The sequence below is a fragment of the Sitophilus oryzae genome, unplaced genomic scaffold, assembly GCF_002938485.1.
Source record: "Sitophilus oryzae breed Bouriz unplaced genomic scaffold, Soryzae_2.0 scaffold_54_pilon_pilon, whole genome shotgun sequence".
In the NCBI taxonomy this organism is placed as follows: Eukaryota; Metazoa; Arthropoda; class Insecta; order Coleoptera; family Curculionidae; genus Sitophilus; species Sitophilus oryzae.
Window position 1 is genome coordinate 830,508 of NW_022147140.1, and position 20,769 is coordinate 851,276.

The following is a 20,769-nucleotide window of genomic DNA, read 5'->3' on the forward strand; positions in this document are numbered from 1 at the left end:
ATTACACTAACCTAGAAAATATTATTCTTGTTAGGAATATTTTTAATTTTGAAATATGAGTGCTGAAGGAGGCGACCATATTTATTTAATTCGTGAATTAATTACAAATAATACTGCTGACTTAGTTGGAACTGCATTTGTACGTCTGTGTGTGTTAACGAAATCCATTCCATTATCTACGTGATATACTGAGCGATAATTATTTTAATGATAGTTTAAAATTTATTTGTTTTATTTTAATTTAAATTGACTTTTTTTCAATACATTTATAATGTCTTTTGTAAAAACACCTGTTCTACCAGAATTTATACCGCCACCTACTTTTGACCCTACAATCCACTGTCCAATTTCTTTTATTCGAGAATATGATAAAATAACTAGTAAGAATGGCTGGAACTATACTTTTAAGATAAAATATTTAGAATGCTACTTGGGAAATGCTGCTTTTTATTGGTATAAGGAGTATGTTAATGACAAAAATAATTTTAATAAAGTCTGGAATGATATCAAAAAAGATTTTATTTTAGAGTTTGGAGATGAAATATCACTACGCAAACTAAAATCTAAATTCCGTACACAAGGTGAAAAAGCAGATATAAAATCTTATTATTACGATTTACTATCAATTGCATATCGTGGTAAAGTAAATTTTGAAATCTTTAAAGAACAATTCGAATATGGTTTACATCACTCGTATAATTATCATTATTATCTTTTGCTTACCGAAAATATGAATTTCCAGAGTTTGAAAAGTATAATTTACAAAATAAGCGATTTAAAAGATATATTATTAGAATCCAAAACATCAGCATATTCCCGAAATTCTTATCATTCTAAAACTTCTAACATAAATAAAAGACAATCACAGCAAGTAAATTCGAATATCAGTCAAAGGTGCGATGATTTTCAATATGAATATTTTACTAATCATATAGACTCGAACTTAAAGGGCAGAACTAGTTTTATAAATAATAATAATAATAATAATAATAATAATAATAATTATGGCTCAGATAGAAAAAACTATGCAGGTCAATCTAAGTGCAGTATTTTTTCACAATCAACTAGCTCATCAAATATTAATATGGGTTGTTATAATAGAAATGCAACACAATGTGATAATCAGGATACTCTCCCATACAAAAGGTATAGTAACCAGGAGAAAAATATTTTAATGATGTCAAAAAAGGATATTTTTATAAAAGAGGATGATTTTGAAAATGATTATAAAGAGGATATGTTGGATTTCCTCACTTTAGAAAATGCGCAGGCAGAGGAAGATGCTAATACCCTCCCTGTAGCAGTCAAATATGCACAGGCAGAGGAAGACTATAATACCCTCCCTGTTGCTGGAGAATATTTGCAGGTAGAGGATGAGGATAATACCCTCCCTAGCAAAACAGAATGTACGAAAATACAAGATAATCAGAATGAGCTCTTTGACGTAAACTGCAATTCCTCAAATCTGCCTATGTTAAGTAGTGATCAGGCAAAAAATAGGTTAATTTCCTCTGACAACATTCCTGAGAGAAGAAGAAAAAGATATTTTCCTGAACACCAATCGACAAATGAGTCACAAAACATAAATGGAGAGCTACCATTTACTGTTATGCGAAAGGTTTTAGAGTATAAAATTGAAACAGATGATACAATGCTACGGAAAGCACATATATATCCACAAAAAGACATAGGACAGAGAATATGAATATGAAGCGAAACGCCATGATCGCGAAGGATATTATTATCCGCCCTAGCCACCCTCCCTGGAACTGCTGTAGATAAGTTAAATTAGATGCTGAATGCGAAGAATAGAAGTACTCGAAAGTTTAAATTTTCGTTCTAATATCTTATTAAGTATCTTATTATTAAAACACTAAAATATATCTAGTCAAAAGTATAAACGTACAATAAAAATATTAGTTTTTTTTTTAATTTAATATATAAAATAGGCAAAATCCAGTGATATATTTCTAATTTCTATATATAAAATTAGCTGACACAGTAATTTTATGTGACAGAATTATAAATAATTAAAAAAAATCGTAATTTTAATCGTACTTATAATAGGTATAATCTCAGGCTTTAAGTGTATACTCAAAATCGTTATAATATACGACAATATTTAGCAAAAATTAATCCAAAGTAAAAAAGGTAATCCAAATGATTCACGGTCAAGGTGCGAAACATGATCACGATACGTCTCATGATATACTTTTTGGGCTAGTTTGCATTTTTTTATTATTTTATTTTTATTCTTAATTATTTATCGTATTTGACATCACTTTATAAAGTTAAAAAGGCTAAATAGTAGGCGTTCAAAATATTTAAATAGATGTAAAATGAAAATAATTTAAAAATGAAAATATTTTTTTTATCTTTCTTGCGTATCTGACTAATTGAACATTTTTTACAAATTAGGTAGGAGTGTTGTTCATAAATCCTACAAATTCGCAATGAAAATATAAGTTTATTGTTTGTTTTACGCCCAATCATATAAAAATATATATTCTCTCTTGCCGTCAAAAAATAAATAGATACTGATATTTTGAACTAAGCTAAAAATTAGAAATTAAACAAACAAACTTAAAATAGGATTAAGTTTGATATACTTTAAGAACTAGTTTATAAGACATAATAATTTAATACAATAAGCTGTAAGTAAGAGCACATATTTACTTTTTGTTCTTTTTTTTTCATGTTATCACTGGTCAAAACTGCCAATACCAAGCAATAAATCAATGAGCACCACTGAGAAGAATCGACATGTGGACTCAACCCCGAAGAACAATGTAGTACCGCAACCATCATGTCTATACGATGCAAACTGCCTACCCTTGTTTATTAAGCTTTGTGAACAACACTATGGTAATGCAGTCCGAAGCAAGTAGTCCAATTCAAAAATAGGTTCAGAACGTGCTGTTGATATTTGGTTTGGTGATATAAGCAGCTACAGGAAGAGTTATTGTCTTTAAAAACTGGTCTCTTCTTCGAAAGATGAATTCGACGCCAATCCAGATGACAAACAAAATCATACTGGAATTTTGTTCCCATTGTCAGCCTACCCCGATGTCAAACAACAACTCCCTAAGGACGCATGAGTTTAGAAACAGCTTATCAAAACGAAGAGCTTTTCAAAGTGCAGGGAAAGGGAGGCATGTGTGCACTCGTTAGGTTTATGATGTGAAGGTGGATACTACAATCAAAACTTCAGTTCTGAGGTTCTCAGCCTCCATGAGCAGCCGACGAGACTTGTGGGTTGGTGTTTTATGAACGAATTCAGTGCAATGTATTGAACTTAAAAACTATATAGGTATTGTGCAGTTAATATCATATACATAATAGGTACATTTTTTTATTATGAAACGTTAATTATTAAGCACAATTTAACTATTGCAATGTATAATTATTGTTAAAAGTATAATTTCATAAATCTTGAATTATCGCTGGGGTCCAGCTTTAGAGGTGCGGGGGAAGTGTCAGGGATGGAATTATTCGATATATTAAATAACTTAAATATATTTCGTAAATTAATCATTCGATTGAAAGGAAATATAAAATATTTAAAGTTCATTGGCATTTATGCAACAAAAGTAAAGTTTTAAAAATCAAAGTTATAAGCATAATTGGCAATTGCGAAAAATATTTCCTTTCAATATTACGAATTTATAAAATCATCAAATCAGCACTAATGCGGTCATCGCACCGGTCATCGCACCGGTCATCGCACCGGTCATCGCACCGGTCATTGCACCGATAGACCTATAATGCAGATTCGATGATTCGACGTAACGAACCAATAAATACAAAAATGTCACCTGTTGGGGGGACAGTCGATAGTCGAGAATTGATGTTCGATAAGGTCGCGGTCGGGATTCCGGCATTGATGTTCGAAGCCCTAACAATCATAAAAAAAATCATCTCTGGCTCGGGGGTAGAGCCAGAGATGATTTTCTTCCATAAATATAATATGTAAGTACATATTTATTTTTATAATTATTGCATTATTCGTAAGTTAATTAAATTGATTATTAAATTAAATTGTAGTATTTCTTATTTGCTATGCCCCTAGTCATAACCCACAAAATGGGCCGTGACAATATAAGCAAATATAAGTTTGCTTTTCCTTGTACATATATTTAATGTTATACTTTCCTTTTGTATTTTTGAATAAGAAATATATAATAATGTTTATACTGTACCTATATACATTCGACTCAGAGGTCGGAGTTGTGTAATTCCTTATTTAATGAGCAGCCAAAAAGATCAGTAAGTTCTCAGTACTTGACAGTATTTTTGAAACAAGTAAGTCATAAATTGCTAATTTTTATTGTTTTTTTTTCAATTTGTTTGACAAATTCGACTTGGTAGGGATATATTTACCGAAAATTTTTAATTTTTCTGAGTCAGTGGATATAGAGATATGCATATTTTTATCAATATTGTTTATGTTTCTCGTCAATACAATTAATATTAGTAAAAGTATATTATACCTATCTGAAACTCTACAATTTAATACCCATTAATGTTTCTGTTGATTATAACCTATTACTGATGTATTATTGTTAACATAAAATTGCTAATGTTCGCAAGGAAAAACTGTTTCATTAATTGATAAGTAAATATTAAAAAATAATTTTTATGTTTACTCTCCGATGAATGAAATGTTTTTTTAGTGCGAACATGATCTATTTTTTGATCTATTTTTATAACAAAATAGAAAGTTTAGTGGACAATAAGTTTTGAAACATAGGTACAATATAATTTTACCAATATTGTATTGACGTAAAATTAACAATATTGCTAATACATCTCAAATTGGTACTTTCTTGAACGTTACATTAGCAACGTTTCAATAATATTGTGAAATGTTCTCACGAGGTTGTGACAAGGTTTCAATAAACTTGCGTCAACATTATTTTTTTTCAACCTTGCACTGCAATGTTATTTGGCGGAAGTTTAAGCTATCCTGCCACCTTGCATAAACCTCCCAACAATGAAAAAAGCAATGTTACACCTTGCTTTGCGAAGTTTTGGCAATGTTCTAGCAATAAATTTTGCTTGTTGTATATAGCACGCCGATGAATTGCTCGTATATAGAGAATTTCGTTTTCCCCTTACCCTTTACGGATACCCCGTATTTACAGAACGGATCGACTCAGGGTCGGACTGGCCATATTATATATATAACTATTAGGGGGGCCCCAGCCTTCGCGTGCCCCCTTTATAGTTCATTATTTATTCTTGACAATATTTGCTTTTGCATTGCATTATGGCATTTGCATTGCATTCGTTTACCTTGCATTAGGGTAGTTCCCTAATTTCTATACAGGATGAGTCTTAAATAAGTGCAAATATTTTCAGAGCTGGTAAATCTCGACAAAAGAAACATAATATTTTCTCTTTACCGTTTTTAAAAATAAATCCAAAACAACCGAGTTATTTCATTTTTAAAATTTCCAATTTTTTGCTATAATTTTGAGAATCATTGGATTTTCTTTCTTGTAAATTTAATCTACTACCTATGTTGCCATATTACAAACAAAGTATGTTTTTAAACTAAAAATTAAAAAAAAATTCCAATTTTTTTTTTAAAAATTCCAAATTTGCAAAAAAAAATCGCGCAAAAAACCTCATAATCGTGTTTTTTGGGTCGAAATTGTACTACCCCTAAAATATTTGCACTTATTTAAGACTCACCCTGTATATAATAGGGAAAAATTGATCAAAACGTAAGGCGAAAAAATACGCAAAAAAATCCACACGGGCCCCTCCTTACATTGTCACCCAGGCCCCTTTGGCCTAGTGCGACCCTGGATCGACCATATAATGAAACATACGAATAAGAATCCGTATGTTTGCTTTAGCGTGATCGTAACGGAAATTACGGAGATAGCACCATTTCGGTGGCTATTTCAGATCACTGGGAGTTAGCAGATATTATTGAGTTAAAATAGCAAATTTTCTTTAATGGGAAAAAATGTATTTGCTTTCCCTACTTATACAGTATTTTTTTTCTTTCTAATGGTATAAAAAAACTTATTAACGTATAAATGGAGTTAGCAGGTTATCACGTTTCACTGACGATTTATCCTTCTCCAAAACCGTTTACCTAAAACATCGACCGGATTTCACTCTGTATCTCAATCAATTAATTTATATAACTTCCGACGCCATAATCATAATTCTGAATTATACCACTAAGTTTTGTATTCAAAGGGTCCAAAGGGTAAACTTAACTATCAGCTTAAGTCCGACAACCGATAAATATGTTGGCGTAGTGTCCTAATATTGACCCTTCCTTCGGCCAATTAAACTAAGAACCGAGAGACTAATTAAAATGCCCCTCATGTGGTAAAGTAATCCCCTTAATTGTAAGAAATGGGTGCTTCATGTATGAAATATATATATCATAACGTATTATTAGCTTCCTATCCACGTTGATACTACGTGAAAACTATAGACGCCTTTATAGCAAACTTTTGGATCTGTGACAAAAAATATGTTTAAAATTTTCGAAAAATAAAAAGGCAAATTATAAGTTTGAATAAAAAATACCTAAATTACACTACCTATAGCCTGAGGGTAAGAGTAATAAATACATTATAAACCAAATTTAATTTTGACATCAAAAGATATAAGAGGTCAGATAAAATTAATATTGAATATTACTTATTTTTAATGAAATGGTCAGTGTATTATTCTTTTTATTCGATGCAGAAATTCCTGTTCAAAATAGAATTAAGGCTGACTACCCCATAGACAAACAATGTTGTTGTTATTTTTACTTTTATATTACAGTTGAGGATTACAGTTGAGGGTTGGAACCTTTGGTGTTACACAGCAAAATAAAACACTAAATCACCACAATACACCAAAACACTTTTACTTTTACACTGGACGCGCGTTTCGCTAACCATGTTAGCATCATTGATTAAAAAATAAAAAAAGTTCCTATAATCATGGGTATGGAAATGCATAGTTTTAGAGTTACAGGATGTTAAAGATTTTTAATTTTTTTTTAATTATCTTAAATACCATTGTTTTTTATTTGAAATTGCTGTAAGATGGAAGCTAGTCAATTTAGCAACTTTAAGCAACACTTACCAACCGTAAGACAAGATGTCGCTCAAAAACTGTAGACAGTCCTTTGATACATGCATGATGGTAGTTTTTTTTTTTAGTCATCCCATGGTAGTTTTTCAAAGAAATCAATTTCAATAGTTCTAAATAAGTTACCTCTTTCATCCTTGGATAGTTAAACCAATCCTATTTTTCAATTTTTAAATCAGCAAGCAAATTGACATGGGAATAATTATTTCCTATGAGTAGAAAATCTTTGCTCCATTTACTTTTACAACTAACCGGTGTTTTTCTGCTTTTTCTTTATTGCACAAGTCGACCATATAATGAAAATAAGAATGTATTTCCAGCTTCGACTAACTCAGATTTTTGTGCTGCAGGATCTAAAAAAATGGATGTAATTTGTCGCAGATGAGGATCTTTTTGCAACGTTTTGAAAGTCGCCAATTTACATTACATTTTATTTTTTTCTTCTAACCTGTAGCCTAATTTTTCAAACTGTCGCTGTATTTTTAAAAACAAGTTTTTTTACAAAATGGTAACAATAAGACCTTGGCTTAAGTGCAAATAGCCCCGACCGGGACAAGGTGGAGACTGCTTTCGCACATTATTAGTACACATGTATTTAGTAAAGGATAGCTTTTACAATTTTTGTTAATTTTGAAATATTATTAACCCACCAATAAAAAATATTTCTTGAAAATGTCACAAGGATTCTATTTCAGTTGAATTGATGCTAAATATCCATGTTATTTGTTAATAAGCTTAAAAAATTAGTAATTTGCATTTCGGTGATTCCTTTTAAAAATTGCTCGATTTTCAATTTTTTTTTGCACGTCATTGCGTTAGGATAATAAACTATTTTTTATTGATTCTAATAGAGTTTTTTATTCTCTTTAATTTTTACCTCTTGGAGTTTTTCGCTATAACAAACCGTTTTCGAGTTATTTACATTTTTTCCCAAAAAGTACCAAAATTCAAGATGGCGGCCGATTTTTTTTGATGATGCACACATCGGACAAATGGGGACTTTTAGTATGTTAATAAGGGTTACTAAGGCTAACTATTTTCAATGGTTGCAGCTTTCTAAAAAATTTTGCAATTTCAACATGGTGAAAGTCTGTAGGAGCTCTAAAAGTGTTTAGAGAGAGGTTATATATTTATATAATAATTATTATTCTAAAATTGGAAGCGAATTTACTTTAGGATCACCATATAAATTTATTGCGTTCTAAACGAAATCCCTTCACTAGTAGCTCTTCTCAGCACACACACACATAATTACTAGTTTCATTCATTTTGTATCTCTTTATAAAATTAGCTCCTTATAAAACAGTTCTGTCTGTTTTACTGCCTGCCGTTACGCGATTGTAAGGGGTTATCTCCACTGAAAAACGTATTTCTGTAGAACTCAAATCAAACTCAATAGAATTGCAAAAATGACATAAATTGATATGGTACTTTCCTAATCTTTTATCTATGTTACATATGTATATAAAAATGTGTAATAAATACAACAATTGTAACAATCTGGAGATTTGTTTCATAACCATATCTGATGAACACCCACGAAGTTTTATAAAAGTCGGCGCCCCTGTCGGCAGAATATAGCAGGATATACGTTTTTTATAAGAATCTGAATTATTGTTGGAGGCGACTATATCTCTCCTCAAAAACTAGAACCCTCATAAAATACACAAAAATGAGATACCCAGTATTTACAAAGGACATATTATGGACATATTAAATATTCGTACTCTGTATAATTAGTGAAATTAGTGAACTGAATTCCTTAATTAATTAATTCCGAAATTAAAAATATTTTGTTTCCAAACCTTCCCCTATTCTAATTTTCCCATATATCAAAACGAGCTCACGTATAATCAGCTACTGTATAAACAGCTTATTGTCAGTTATCCGGTTTTAATATAAAAGTTTTTCCAAAAACGTATATTTGGTTTTATTCGATAAGCTATATATAAGTAGATTATTTTTTTTATAATGTAATGGTCGGTGGAGATTGTATTAACACAAGTTTATCTGTAAATCCGCTTATATGAATATACTATCTCGTATTTATTAAGCGAAAAATAGGATAAAATGGAAGGAATTATTTTATCAATCCAAAGTAGCATATGATTAAAAAAACAGCATCAAATACGGCCGAGGAATGACAATTGATGATAATTGTTTTTATTTTTTTTTAAATATTTCTTTGGAAAAATCTTTGTGTGTCTGGAAACGTTTTATTCTTTTTTAATCTTTCTATAATTATTAGTGTTAATTTTTGACAAGTTTTGTGTCATTTTTTTTTCTAAATGACATCAAGAGATTGACATCGCTAAAATTATCATCGATTGTCATTCCCCAGCCATCTTTGACGCCGTTTTTTTCGATCATATATATCAATCAGAAAAATGTTTGTGGGTAAACTATGTATATCCTCAGAGAGAATATAGTTGTCTGTAATTTTATTTCACAATTAAACCAAAAAATGGCAGTTTCTGTAATTTTTTGGATGTATCTCTCAAAATATCACCTAACTTCGTTGGACATTTATAGGACTTTGAAGAAATGATGAATAGGTACATTAATTTTGGAAATATTGAGATACAAAACTTAATATTATGTTAAGTCATAGTATTTCAAAAAGATGTGACAGCTCAATATTTTTTAATAATACATTTTGGCCCTATTTTTAATACACTTAACTTTCAATTAACCAAAAGTTTGAAGGCATTTTAATGTTTTTATAAATGTACTGGCGTGTACCAGCGACTTCGTTCGCGTCGAATTAATCATTTGTAATGGTGATGATAAAGCAAAGCAATTTCCATTAACATACAAACTGGATAAAATGTTCTCACATTTATGTCAGCATGAGAAAAAACAATATGGCGATATTATTATATAATTTGGTAATATTTGAGGGGTAGTTTCATCTCGTTGGAAGTTGACTTTCGAAAAATCCGTTTGCCAAAAATAAGCTTTTACGTCAAGCAGTTTAAGCAGAATCGTGGTTAAGAAATTACCCAACTTTTTGGAACACCCTGTATGATTATGTATGATTTTTTTAAAAAATTTCAAAATTTGAAAAAAAAAACAAATAAATTATGCTTGTCCAAGCGTTTCTCGAAAGACTAACCGTTATAACAAATATTGTAATATTTGAGAGGCGTTTTCACCCTCTTGGAATTTGAGATTCGAGTAACCCCTCCTTATCGAACCTCCACACCCCACAGTTACTCCGCTTGCCAAAACTCAGCTTTAAACGTCAAGCAGTTTAAGCAGAATCGTGATTACTCAATGGTCATATTTTATGAAACACCCTGTATACATTTATAAAAAATCTTAAAATATGTGAAACAACAACATAAAATATACGTGTTTAAGAGTTTTTCCGAAAAACTTACCAGTTTTTAAATAAAAAATATTTTAAAATTTGAGGGATAGTTTCACCCCCTTAGAATTCGAGTTTCGAAAAATCCCTTCTTATCGAACCTCTACACCCTAAAGTCAATCTGTTTTCCAAAAATCAGCTTTTTATGTCAAGCGCTCAGGATCGGGATTAATCAATGACCAAATTTTTCGAAACACCCTGTATACATTTTTAAAAAATCTTAAAATATGTAAAAAACAAAATAAAATACACGTGTTTAAGCGTTTTTTCGGAAAACTGACCGTTTTTTAAATAAAAAATATTGTAATATTTGAGGTGTGGTTTCACCCTCTTGGAACTGGAATTTCGAAAAATCCCTTCTTATCGAACCTCTACACCCTAGATGCTGTATGCCAAAATTGAGCTTCTTACGTTGAGTGGTTTGAGCAGGACCGGGTTTAATCAGTATGTCAGTCACTTAAGGATTTTATATATGAGTATAGATTTTTTTATTTGTTACATTTCTGAAAAAAATATTAATTGAAATTCAACTTGGAACAAAAATATTTTTTTTTCGAACAACTTAAAATTTTATAAACTACGATCTAACTAATCATTAAGTAGATCTATAGGCTTGGTGTATTTCAGTTGATTTCAAGAAATTCCGACCGCAGCGCTGTGTATGGCAGAAATCAGAAATTTTCGATATGTATTTAATGCCGCGCGCCGCGCCGCGCCGCCGCCGTCCCGGTTGCAGTTCATATTGATCGCGTTAAAATAATATTGAAATCGTGGCTTTGTCATAAGATTTAAGTATTCACTCAGTATACACTCAGGTACGAGGTTTATGTGATGTAACGCTGTTTCTTTCACGATATTTTGACGACGTTTCTCACGTTTCGTGCGCTATGAAACCCAATCATCAATGAATGAAATAAAAAAATCGTCAAATTTAAATGAAATTTGGTAGGCCGATAGATTAGACCAAGGCCAACTTGAGCGTGTATGAGACGTGTGACGTGTCACTGTGACAGTTTTGACGTAAAAATCGTCAAAAGTGAATGTCGTCCGATCGCGACCAAATTTGGTGGGTAGTTTAATGTATTTGATACGCCGTTTCGTTTATTTCTTCATCAGGGTGGGACTAAGGATTTAATATCAAAAAAAAATATGTTGGTCGATTTCGGCATAATTGAGGACAAGCTACAGGATGACGTCCTCGACGATTCGAACCTATGATGCCTCTAAATGGACGAAATCATCAGAATTGTTCTTAATTATGTGTCGATTGGAACCAAACTCGGCACGTAGATAGAAGTACTCGAATAGAGTCTTTAGACGGACAGACAGACAAAGGGAAGTAAGAACTTTCATTTCAAATATGCACACATTGCATTGTGCACACACATTTTTTTGTAATGGAAAATCTATAAGTATTTGAATGGTTTACATTTTTGTAGTGTAATCTGTAGTTGACAGAACTTGGACATTGGACATGGAGGTTTGAACAGGCGCGAAATAGTCAGTCGTAAGTCGTAAATAGGTTAAGAATTATTGTAATCACATTTTGCTGTAGTAGCCTTTAGTAGTTTTGTTAATAACAAATAATATAAAATTAAAGTACTTGTGTTTATTAAATTATAAAACTAAACCAAGGAACAAATAAATAACCACAACAATTAATTTTGTTCACTTCAAACTTTATATTTTTTGATCGGTTTTTAAGATGCTCTAGATGTTCTCATTGACAGACAAGATAAGAAGTGCCCTTAACACATTTTTAAGTAGATCAACGCAATAATGAAAAAAATGTTTTAATTAAAATTAAGCTCAGAGATATTTTTTCTTTTAAACAAAAGATATACTTTTTAGTATTTTTTGTAACCGTAATTCTCTATAAGTATTTGAATGAACTTGCCGACGAATGCGTCCCAATATATACATACATATACATACTCCCATTACGCGCTGACGATAAGCAGTCACTTGACATTTTATGCCGAAAAGTTAATGAGCAAAGCACTAACAAGTTGGTTAAAGCAAGCTGCAGGTGACACCGTAGAAAACATTGGAGAACTCGTGCAAGAAAATGAAAAACTAAAATATATTATGGAAGGGCAGAGAAAGGGAATACACGAACTTATGAACATCGACGAAAAAGATCGTTGCCAAAAATGTAGGGAAGAAGCGACGAAAAGTTCTAGAAGAAAAGCGTTGCTGAAAAGTGAGTGCTATAGAGATTTTACAGAAATATCTGAACAAGACTGGGATGATAAAGTTTTTTCTAAAATTGACACAGTGAATGGTTATATTTGGGATGTACCGACGGGCACAGGTGTTATATTACCATGTAATGAGAATATTGAGTCTAGCACCAGATCTACTGCTGAATTGATAAAAAGGTTTGGTGGAAAAAGTGGCCTGAAAGAACAGAAGAAAAAAACAGGAGAGATAGCTATCATGACGCATACTGTAGGATTCCCTGATGAAGAAGGAAATATGAAATATCGAGCTACCGAAATCTTTTGTCCTATAATTAAAGATGGTAAGATTGATGAACCTAGGGATGAAATGGTATTTCGTTGTATACAAAATCTCAAGTCCCACGTTATTCAACGTAAGTTAACTAATCTTGCTATTCCTCAAATGCCAGGTATATGCGGACTAACCATATTCAGAATGCTAGAATTTTTAATCTCCAATACAGATGTTCAAATTAAAATGTATAAAGAGATGCCGGTCCAAAAACAAGGATATGACAAGATGGCACAAGGGAGAAGATTCTCAAGAACAAATAGCACAAATTTATTTGAAGAAACCACCAACGCGAGGCCTAAACTTGAATCCGTTGTTATCCACTGTGATGGATGTTCCTATGCAGACCTTTCAAAAACAGTGAAATCGGAAATAAATCCAATAGAACTAGGCGTAGATATCAAGAACATAAGAAAAATAAAAAAAGGTGACATTTTACTTACAATACAAAACGGTCGCGACAGAGTTACAAATAAAAACGGTAATTATCCAAAATAGACGCACCCTACATATTAAAGGAATGGATGAAATCACCACGCCCGAAGAAATAAAAGCAGCTGTCATGAAATTAATACCTGACTCGCTCGGGGGCTTCGAAATTAAATCTATGAGATCTGCGTTTGGAGGCAAACAAAATGCTACGATTATAATGGAAGAAAATCATGCCAGAATTCTAATACAATTAGGCGAAGTCAACGTCGGTTGGTCTACTTGTAAGATTGTGGAAAGGAAAAGCGAGAGCAAGTGCCATAAATGTTGGGAATTGGGCCATACCAAAGTACATTGTTCCGGGCCGGATAGAGAGAACCTGTGTATGAAGTGTGGAAAAGGTGGACATAAAGCAATTGAGTGCAAAAATAAACCATTCTGCCTTAATTGTAACGAAGAAGGACACCAAACCGGCAGCACCAAATGCGGGAAAGCTGAAAAGACGCCAGAGGTAATACAAAACCATGATCCGGGCCCTTCAAATCAATTTGAATAGAAGTCGACCAGCACATGACTTGGCTCTTGCCACAGCAAGAGAAATGAACATCAGCGTCCTACTCGTTAGCGAACCTAATTTAAATGCCATCAAACAACGTAAATATTGGATTTTTGATAATAAGTTAGACACAGCAATAAAAGTACTCGATAAAAAGGTAACAATAAAAAAGACAGGGCAAGGCAACGGATTCTCATACATTGTTACCAACATGATGGTAGTAATTAGCTGTTATCTGACGGGAAACACAAGTATAGCTAACCTAGAGCAATCGCTATTTGAAATCGAGAATGTCTTTCGGGCAAGCACCCAGCCTGTATAATTGGAGGTGACTTCAATGCAAAGTTGCCCCAGCGGGGTATGTCCTTTACAGACAAGAGAGGTCATGTATAAGTGAATGGATAGCAGCTAACGGCCTGATTATCGCAAACAAAGGCGAAAATCCTACTTTTCAGCGGCAGTCATATCACTCAATCTTGGATCTGACAATTTCTACAGAAAACGTCAATATTAAAAACTGGGAAGTCAGTGAAAGGGAAACTCTCAGCGATCATAATTACGTATTGTTTGAAATTGAGAGCACTCAAACCATAAAAAATCGTAATGACATTTATAAAAAATGGCAGCATAGGAAAATAGACCAAAATAAATTACAAGAAGCCATGAATGATATAGATCTGAGTGCCAATGCCACCACGTTAAAAGGTTTCTCTTTTAACTTAAATAAAACTTGTGACAAATCGATGCCAAAGAAAAAAACCCTGTAAGAGAGGTCCTCCTGCTTACTGGTGGAGCGAAGAAATCGCCAATCTCCGCACTACCTGTATTAAGAGAAGACGCGCTTATACTAGGCAGTGCTCTGCCGATCTGATTATACGTAATAGGCTGTGGGAGGAATATCTGGAAACTAAGAAGATACTCAGAGACTCCATAAAAGAGGCGAAAAGACAGAAGTGGAAAGCATTATGTGACACAATAAACTGTGATATTTTTGGAAACGGGTACAAAATTGCTATGAAGTGCATAAATGGGTTTCCTTCTAAATCAAAGCTGAGCGTTGAAGCAATGGCAGAGGAAGCTAAAAAGCTATTCCCTGTTCATCCAAACGTGATATTTAACTGTAATATTAGAGATAGTTTTGTAGATTTTAGTGTAAATGAATTGAAACAAGCCTGTGATAAATTAAAAACGAAAAGCCCCTGGACCTGGAAACGTGCCAGTCGAAATACTTAAGCAATTAATAGACAAAAAACCAGAGTATATTTTGAAGGTTTATAATCGCCTAGCAAGAGACTTGCTCTTTCCTCCCGAGTGGAAGAAAGCCGCACTGGTACTGATTCCTAAAAACTCTAACTCAGAAGATGGATCAGCGGCATACCAACCGATATGTCTTTTAGATATAGAAGGAAAACTATATGAACACCTTATCCTTATTAGACTAAATGAAGAACTCGATCGAATAGGAACTCTTTCAGCGCGCCAATATGGTTTTCGAAAAGGTAGACAAACAAAACATGCGATCGAACATGTACTTCTTATTGCCAGACAAGCAGCAGATTATGCACCAAATAATAGAAAATTATGCGCAGTAATTACTCTAGATGTGCAAAATGCGTTCAACAGTGCTTCGTGGCAGATCATTCTGGACGAAATGCAAAAATGGGGTATAAGTTCGTCTGTGACTAACATGGTGGCATCTTATCTCTCTGAAAGGACAATTTTAATTGAAGACGATACTGCTAAAAGGCAGATTAACGTAACCAGTGGAGTGCCCAGGGGTCAGTACTTGGCCCAACACTATGGAATATCCAGCACAACGACCTACTGGAAACGGCAATGCCCGAAGGAGTAACACTAATCGGCTTTGCCGATGACGTAGCGATGGTGGTAACGGCCAAAAACGAAAAGACACTCATGAGTGTTGCTAATGCAGGGCTACAAAGAGTGGCCAACTGGATCGAGCGCAAAGGTCTAAAACTAGCACTGAACAAAACTGAAGCGGTTTTATTAACCACCAAGAGGAAACTCTCTCATATATCATTTGAGCTTCTCGGTACAACAATTTCACCAAAGAATGCAATAAGATATCTTGGAGTTTGGCTTGATTCAAAGCTTACATTCGGCGAGCATATAAATCAAGTTATACGAATGGCGGAACGAACTTTGACCGCACTGGGTAGGCTGATGGCTAATATAGGAGGGCCACTTGCTTCCAAACGTAGAATCCTAGCCTGTGTAGCACACTCTCAACTGTTATATGCCGCCCCAGTGTGGCACTTCGCAATATCAAAGGGATATATAAGGCAAAAACTTAAAGCTATACACCGTAAACTGAACCTCAAGATCTGCAGTGCATATAGAACCCTCTCCGCCGAAGCATTAAATGTCATATCCGGGGTGCCGCCTATTCACCTACTTGTAGAGGAGAGAAGAGAGAGATACAAAGGGACATCAAAACTGGAGGCAAGAAGCATACTGATGATTGAATGGCAAAAGGAGTGGGATCTAAATAGATATGGTAGATGGACACATGATCTCATACCAGACATTAATATCTGGTTAGACAGAAGCTTTGGAGAAACGGACTATTTCCTAACCCAGGAATTGACAGGGCACGGATGCTTTAACAACTATTTGCATAAAAGGGAGAGATTCACCTCAAATTTGTGTATGTATTGCAAGGAATTTGACAGTGTCGAACACACACTATTCCTCTGCAATGAATGGAAGCAGTTTAGAGAGTCATTCCAACGGGACAGTGGTGGACAAGTCTTTAATGCCAAAAATATGATGCAATGGCTACTAAGTGGTGAAACGTCATGGAAAATTACATATAGATGCATTCGAGAAATAATAGAAACCAAAGGAAATAGAATGTGGGGCCTAGCCGCATAGACAGCCTTCCAGCTGAAGTAATGCGCAAGCGGTTTCCAGCTGGATAGAGCGATGGAATGCGAAGAGGGTTTTTTTAGTCGGTAGGAATCCGACACTACCCAACGGTGTCTTATGCAAGATTTTTCCCCTCCTCCTCAAAACAAAAAAAAAAAAATTACGCGCTGACGAGTATTCGACACGCATCAAAAGATGGTCACGCAAGGCGTTTTTTTTCATGAGCTTTTCTGTGACTGAAAATCCCGATACGTGATGTTATTTGCCTACCGTACTCCGGACATTCAAAAATCTCATTGCTTTGTTGCCTCTTTACTTTTAGGTTGTCGCTGTTAACTGAGTTTACAATTCTTCTCCATTGAGTTCTATTGTGAACTGCTTCATCCCAATGATTCTGCATGTTAATCCCCTTTAAGTTTTCGTGGAAAATCCTTGTACCTTTTGAGTTGTCTAACCGGCCTCCTCTTTCCGTCTACAAGCTCACCGTAAAGCAGAGATTTTGGTATGCGGTTTTCTTGCATTCTGCATACGTGACCAGCCCATCTTAAGCGGGATTTTGTAATCATGACTTCAATACTCACGCAATTAGCTTTTTCAAGGACCGATACGTTTGAGACATGATGGAACCACCGGATTTTTAAGAGTTGTCTAAGGTGTCTCTGTTGCAACTTGTTTAATGCGTTCATGTGTCGGCGGTACGGCACCCAGGTTTCGCTCCCATATAACATGGTGGGGATTATAATTGCTCGGTACACTGCAAGTTTCGTTTTTGTACTCAAGGCATGATTGTAGAAAACCCTGTCTTTTAATTTCCTTTGCTCTTGATGCACTGCTAATTCTGTGCTGAATTTCAGAGTCGATATTCGCCTTTTCCGAAATCAAACTGCCGAGGTAATTAAATTCCGCTACATATTCTAATAGTTCTTCTCCGATTTTTATAGCATTGTTATGATTTTCCGGGGGAGTGCACATGATTTTGGTTTTATCAATGTTTAGCTTAAGGCCCAAAGCCTCATATGCCTAGGTATATGTGTTCAACATTTCTTGTAATTGTTGTACCGTGTTTGCAACTAGAGCGCAGTCGTCAGCGCATTGAAGTTCTGTGATGAATTTTGTATGTGTTTTTGCCCTGAGTCTTTTTATGTTGAACAGACCGCCGCCGTCATATCTGTATCTAATGCCCAGTCCTCTCTCCTGCAGTTCGCTGTCCACTATAGTGGAGATCGCTGCCATGAATATGTTGAATAGAAGAGGCGCTAAGACACATCCCTGCCTAACTCCTGTATTTGTTAGGAAGGGATCGCTCAGTGATCCATGATGTGACACTCTTGACTGGTTGTTGTTATGGAGGCTTTTACATACCGTAAGAAATTTGTTGGGTACTCTGAACTTTTTCATAATTGCCCAAAGTGCATCTCTGTTTACAGAGTCGAAGGCTTTTGTTAGATCGATGAGTGCAAATTAAAGTTTAGACTGCTGCACTTTTACTTTTTCCTGTAGTTGGCGGATGGAAAATATGGAATCGATGGTGCCACGGTTGGTGCGAAAACCCGTTTGCGATTCTGGAAGGATTTTTTCTATATGTACATACATACCTACAGCCGTTACTCGCTGACGAGTATTCGACACACATAAAGAAGATGGTCACGCAAGGCGTTTTCTTTTATGAGCTTTTCTGTGACTGAAAAGCCCGATACGTGATGTTATCTACCTACCACACTCTGGACATTCAAAAATCTCATTGCTTTGTTGCCTCTTTACTTTTTGGTTGTCGCTGTTAACTGAGTTTACAACTCTTCTCCATTGAGTTCTATTGTGAGCTGCTTTTTCCCACTCATTCTGCATGTTAATCCCCTTTAAGTTTTCGTAGAAAATGTCCCTGTACCTTTTCAGTTGTCCACCCGGCCTCCTCTTACCGTCTACAAGCTCACCGTAAAGCAGAGATTTTGGTATGCGGTTTTCTTGCATTCTGCATACGTGACCAGCCCACCTCAAGCGGGATTTTGTAACCATGACTTCAATACTCTCGCAGTTAGCTTTTTCAAGGACCGATACGTTTGAGACATGATGGAACCACCGGATACTTAAGAGTTGTCTAAGGTGTCCCATATAAGATGGTGGGGATTATAATTGCTCGGTACACTGCAAGTTTTGTTTTTGTACTCAAGTCATGATTGTAGAAAACCCTGGCTTTTAATTTCCAGAATGCTCTTGAGGCGCTACTAATCCTGTGCTGAATTTCAGAGTCAATATTGGCCTTTTCCGAAATCAAACTACCAAGGTAATTCAATTCCGCCACATATTCCAATAGTTCTCCGATTTTTATAGTATTGTTGTGATCTTCCGGGGGAGTGCACATGATTTTAGTTTTGTCGATATTTAGCTTAAGGCCCAAAGTCTCGTATGCCCAGGTATATGTGTTCAACATTTCTTGTAATTGTTGTACCGTGTTTGCAACTAGAGCGCAGTCGTCAGCGCATTGAAGTTCTGTGATGAATTTTGTACGTGTTTTTGCCCTGAGTCTTTTTATGTTGAACAGACCGCCGTCGTATCTGTATCTAATGCCCAATCCTCTCTCCTGCAGTTTGCTGTCCACTATAATGGAGAGCGCTGCCATGAATATGTTGAATAGGAGAGGCGCTAAGACACATCCCTGCCTAACTCCTGTATTTGTTAGGAATGGGTCCCTCAGTGATCCATGATGTGACACTCTTGACTTGTTGTTATGGAGGCTTTTACACAATGTAAGAAATTTGTTGGGTACTCCGAACTTTTTCATAATTTCCCAAAGCGCATCTCTGTTCACAGAGTCGAATGTTTTTGTTAGATCGATGAATGCAACATAAAGTTTAGACTGCTGCTCTTTTACTTTTTCCTGTAGTTGACGGATGGAAAATATGGAATCGACGGTGCCGCGGTTTAACATTATTTTTGCAAGAATTTTTCCGCCTATAGCCAATAGTGAAATTCCCCGATAATTTCCGCAGTCTGATGCACTTCCTTTGTTCTTAAATATATTCACTATATTAGCGTTGCGAAAGTCCTGAGGTACCTCTCCGCTTTCCCATACGACATCGAAGAGAGCCTTAAGATAACCAATAAGTTCTTTACTTGCACACTTATAGATTTCCTCCGGAATCACGTCACAGCCAGCTGATTTGTTGTTTTTAAGCTGTTTTATGGAGGTCTTTATTTCCTGTTCTGTTATTGGGATGTCTAATACATCGAGGCTGTTATACTGAGGTATTGTGTTTAGTGCTTCTATATTGAGGTTGTTTTCTTGGTTAAGAATATGGCTATAATGTTCTTTCCAGCGATTTCTGATTTGTTCTTCCTCTTCTAGAAGTTCGCCATTTTGTGCCATGATTGGGCAGCTTACCTTCTTAGTTAGACCGTATACTTCTTTTACAGCCTCGAAGAATTTACGATAGTCGTAATGCATGGCGTACTCTTAAATCTGATTGGCTTTTTGTGACCACCAGTTATCCTTTACTTGGCGCAGTTCTCTTCGAAGCGTGTTGTTGGCTGCTCTAAATTTGCTAACCCGGGCATTAAAGTCACCTAGCAAGATGATTCGTTCGTGCTTTGGAATTCGTTGGAGGGCATTTTGTAAAGCTTGGTAAAATTTATACTTATCCTCAATTTTAGCGTCAAGGGTGGGAGCGTAGGCACTATTGATGTTGACGTAAGTTTTGTCTGATATGGGGTACCTTAGGGTCAGAAGACGTTCGGAGACACCAATAGGTACTTCTGTCAATTTTGTGGCGATTTCGTTTTTGATCGCATTGTCTACGCCATAATTCTCCTGTGTGTTGCGGGGTGACCTTTCCAAAAGAAGGTATAATTGTGGTATAATGCTCCTCAGTGAGACTACCTTCATCGGCAAAGCGTGTTTCGCTTA